Source organism: Otolemur garnettii, unplaced genomic scaffold, assembly GCF_000181295.1.
Source record: "Otolemur garnettii isolate 467f Iridium unplaced genomic scaffold, OtoGar3 scaffold00006, whole genome shotgun sequence".
Classification (NCBI taxonomy): Eukaryota; Metazoa; Chordata; class Mammalia; order Primates; family Galagidae; genus Otolemur; species Otolemur garnettii.
In genome coordinates, this window is record NW_003852401.1 from 26,449,535 (window position 1) to 26,454,138 (window position 4,604).

Here is a 4,604-nt window from a genome sequence, read left to right on the forward strand (position 1 = left end):
AGACCTCAGATGTCACTCTAGACTTTGTACAGAGAGAGAGGGGCTTAAGACAGTGATTTGGCGTCAAGGGTTGGAAGATTGGGGGAGTTGTAAGCACAGTATGGAGCTGTGCTTACATACCAAACACCCTATTTTCATTTCCATTGTGTATGTATTTGGGGTGCCTTTGGCAGTAGGCCACTGGAGTTTGTTTAAAGGATTTCAGTTACCCCACAGCACCACCCGTGTAAAACACGAACTAGAGGAAAATGAGGCCATTGGTGATGACATCAAGATGTTTGGTTGAATATGTGAAAAGGGAAGTATCTGAAGGGTTCCGCTAACTTTGAGAATATACAATGTGTGTAAGTCTCCTGTTATAGGACCTGTGTGCTGAGGTCCTCTTTTAGTTCATGTTCTCTGGTTAACTAGAACAGTTGCTCATCTATTTTCAGCTTGAAAAATTTTGTTGACTTCTCCACTGATAATTCTCCTCCAGTTTTCTTTTTTGTTATGTGCTTATGTCATTAAATAAGAACTTCCTTTAGTGGTTTTGGGAAGAACTTGAGACAATTGTACATTTCTTGGTAGGATTTGGGGGCTTCATGGTCTTGCTCTGTATCGGGATATTTGTGTATTTCTCTCTCTTAGCAAAAATGCCCATCTCATGGGCCTGCCTGTGGAGAATGTACCTGACTTCAGGGTGGATTTAACCCAGCTTATTCCCTGGAGTGGCTGAAAGGGGACGTGTTCTGAGGGGTGAGTGTACATGTAGGAAGAGAAGTGCCCAAATCAGATCAGGCATCAGGAGCAAGGAAGCTTAGAGAGAAGACATGGTAGCAAGAAGTCAACAAGGGAGACCCAGGAGGAGGTCAGGGCCAGGTCAGGAAAGGATGCCTGAAGAGGGATGAGGCCGGAGACCAAAACCAAATCAAAGACCTTGGAAATGCACTCTTCTTATAGGCCAGGAAGTATGGTGAGATCTAAAAGCTTCAGGCCAACCAAGACTGCTGTTAAGCCTTAGGGCCAGTGCATTGATGAATGGGGCCCAAACTTCTTTGCCATGGGATTCTAGGAGAACCATAGCACTCCCAAAGATGCTATATACACGTACATTGGGAAAACGGAAAATTGTAGCTAAATGCACCTTTATTTACAAAATATTCATTACAAAATTTTACAAAATATTTCTCTACCTGTTGATATGTAAATACAAAAAATATAATATATAAGTTTGTTAATTTTCTTATCTCTGGTGACCTCTGGGACACCCTGTGTTTGTCAGGATTCAACCAAGTGTTTCCAGTTGACCGCCTCTGTTGTCAAAGCAGCTTGGTAGGCAGCCAGCAGGGGCCACCTGACTGTGACCAGTGTGATTTCCTGGGGTTGATTTTGCAGTGACGTGCACCTCCATGTGACCAAATAAGCAGGCTGAGTTATAGGACATTAAAATTGTAAAGAATCTTGAAAATCTGCTAGTCAAGGAATGGTAAATTAGGTTCATCTCTGACCCACTGGTAGTGGCTGCTAAGAGCATGCGGCTGGGAAGGATACCAAAGTCTTATCTAGAGAGAAGGAGAGGCGTCTAATAATGGACATGGAAGGGGTGAGTAGTCATGCTACATCAGGATTGTACCTGATCAGGATTGTACCATCCAACACGTTTCTGAGGCTCAGAGACATTGAGAGATTGACAGCGGTCACTCCCTTACTGTTTTTGTGCCACCACATCTAGAACTTAGGTCCCCTCCCTCCAACAGGGTCAGAACTCGTTTTCTAGAATGGCCAGCAGAGCTGTTGTCATAGGAGGTCTGACAATTAAGTTCTCTTAAGTCATCCTAGAAAATGTGCTACCTACCTCATTGCTGAGTACCACCAGTCACCTTCAAAGTACTCCCCTTGGGAAGCTATGCACTGACACCATCCCTGGTCCACCCTTCAGAGCACTTTTCCCAGGATGAGTTTCCAAATAGTTCTGACGGCCATTCCAGAAAAAGAGAACTAAAGTTGATGTGAAGTGTGGAGTAGGTGTTGGCATCAGTGTGTATCTTCCCAAGGGAGTCCCTTGGAGGTGGCTGCAGTGACGTGTAGCAATGAGGTATGTTGTACTTTTTCTAGGATGAGTGCATAAACTTCACTGTCCGACCTCAGACATACACACACATAATTATGTTTCTCCCCATTTGGGAATCAGCTTTTCAGTGGAAGAAAAGTCAAATATTAAAATTATCAATAAAATCTGGTCACAGTGACGGCTAATTCTTGTAACCCTAGCACAGAAGTCAGCTGAGGCCAAGAGTTCAAGACTATCTGGGCAACATAAAGACCTTGTGTCTACAAAAAAAAAAAAAAAAAAAAAAAAAGGAGAGAGAGAGAAAGAGAAAAAAGACAAAAGAAGTAGCTGGGCACGGTGGTGCACGCCTGTAGTCCTAGCTACTCTGAAAGCTGAGGAGGGAGGATTGCTTGACACAATCTCCTGGCAGAGAGATTAGCTTGCTAATGCATAGAAGCTCCTTGGGGTCTGTTTGAGGGAAAGGCTGAGAGGCCCTTAGAGAATTCCACAGGGGGAGGAGGTAGAGAGAGAAGCCTGAGGGCACAGAGTGGAGCTCTTGGGGTGCCAGGTGGAAGCATTTTGAGTTTGTTCTTTATGGAGAGGAACTACGCAGGAATGAGACCCCTAGAAGGGACGCTGGAGGTAAGTCTTGTTTCTGCTCCTTGCTTCCCACTGGGGGACCCTGAGGTTCAGGCTCCCACAACTAATAAACGGCCAACACAGGAAACTCCTGTAAGGGCGACTTTGTGGGATAACCAGAGGTTCATGAAACTCCCTCCCGCTGGGCGGAGCTGAGGCTCATCTGCCTTTGGTATTTCCCAGGTACTGGCCCAGGTTGGCACACATCCAGGGACCCCACCGCTACAGAGACCTGGGTGGGGAAGGGGACCCAGGGTCCAGTCTGGGGCTGGAGGGGCACCACAGATGCCAGCTGTATTACCAGACAAAGGTCCAGCCACCTGTCACTGTCAGCCAATGTGCAGAGACAGAGATAGGTCCTCCAAACGTTGTCAGAAGAGGAGTCCCTTGGAGGTGACTGCAGTTATGTGCAGCAACAAGGTATGTCCGTGATTCTGGAGAGCAACAAGAGTAGCCTCCCCAAGACTACTGTTTTTTTATTTCCAAAATCACAGTTTTGTTTGTTTGTTTGTTTGTTAGAAAGGGAAGGGGCTTTCAGTCCTTCTTGGCAGCTGCTTTCCTCATGGCCGCCAGGACGTTGCTCAGCTCCCACCCCCCACCCCCACCCCTTGTTCCTTTTAGCACGGATGTGTGTCCCCACTCTTTTCTTGATGAACTTGAGGGCCCGTTTTTCCTCGGAGACCTTGAGCAGCTCATGGCATGCCGCTCATCCGGGGCAAAGCCACACACTTCTCGGATCATGTCCCGCACGAACTTCGTGTGTTTGGTGAGGCGCCAGAGGCGGTGGTTGTGCCTCGGTTTGCTCACGTTCTTGGTCACCTTGTGGCCCTTGTTGAGACCCACGGCCATGGGGTAGCACAGAGCCAGGGCTGCAACAGCAGCTGGAATCTCCAATGGCTGCCGGGGCCGAAGGGCTGACACGGCACGGAACCCCCAAATCACAGTTTTATACCTGAAAGTTCAAAGTAAAAACAACATTAATCTTTATCTTAACAGCAATCAGCATAACCCATGACTCAAAACAACATTCCACTTCAAAAGTTAATCTCCTAAATCAATCCTCCTAAACGACTCCAAATAGGCATCTTCAGGGTGGGAGCTAAACTTAGAAACCAGGGAGAATGGGAGACAGGAGGTAAAGATCACGGAGGACCTGCCCCGACCAGACCCGCTGCGTCTCGGGGCCCAGCCTTGCCTGGCTCCGGCTCATTTTCGCCGCACCTGCTCTCGGTGAGAATCAGGGAGGAGGCCCAAGCAGAAGCTGTGCTGTGCCTCCGAGTATGAGGACGGCAAAGGAAGCCGAGTTGGCAGAGCAGCTCCGAGAGCCCTGAAAGGAGGCAGGGGAGCTGGAGAGCACAGCGGGCCAGAGAGTTCAAATCCAAGCAGGGAAGTTAAAGGGGCAGCCAGCAGCCAAGGGTTCAAAGTGATCCAAGTTTGAGCTATGGACCCAGGAAGTGGCCGCCTGTTTCCCTGCTCTGAGAGACCCCCCAAGAGCTCACAGAGTTGAGAGGGGAGGAGAGGACATGGGGTGTGGTCATAGTCAGAGCCTTCCAGATGTTGGCCGAGGACAGAAAAGAGAGGGAGGATGGGTTTTTGAGGGGAAAAATGTTGAAGAGTATTTTTCTAGAAGGGACATATGAAAATATTTTTTTCTTTTGGCTTGGGAAAATCAGGTAATTTTGAATAAAGGGATTAAAATGTTCTTTTTATTCCATCTCTGAGTCTTTAGTCTTTTATCTTTAAAATAGGAATAGACAAAAAAAATAGGAATAAACAAATCTATGTTTTAGGCTTATGAAGATTCAGTGAGAAAACGCACAAACAATAACGCTCAGTACAGTGCCTGGCACTTTATAAACACACCACACATGGTAACTACGGGAAATATTTTGTTATTACAAATTGTGTAGTGCTCCTATTGAGGCCTCAGAAA

General features: G+C 47.0%; 1 pseudogene; it reads right to left on the reverse strand.

The window, feature by feature from the left end:
- Positions 1 to 3,205: 3,205 nt before the first annotated feature.
- LOC100962316 lies at positions 3,206 to 3,881 on the reverse strand (annotated as a pseudogene).
- Between the last annotated feature and the right edge of the window lie 723 nt (positions 3,882 to 4,604).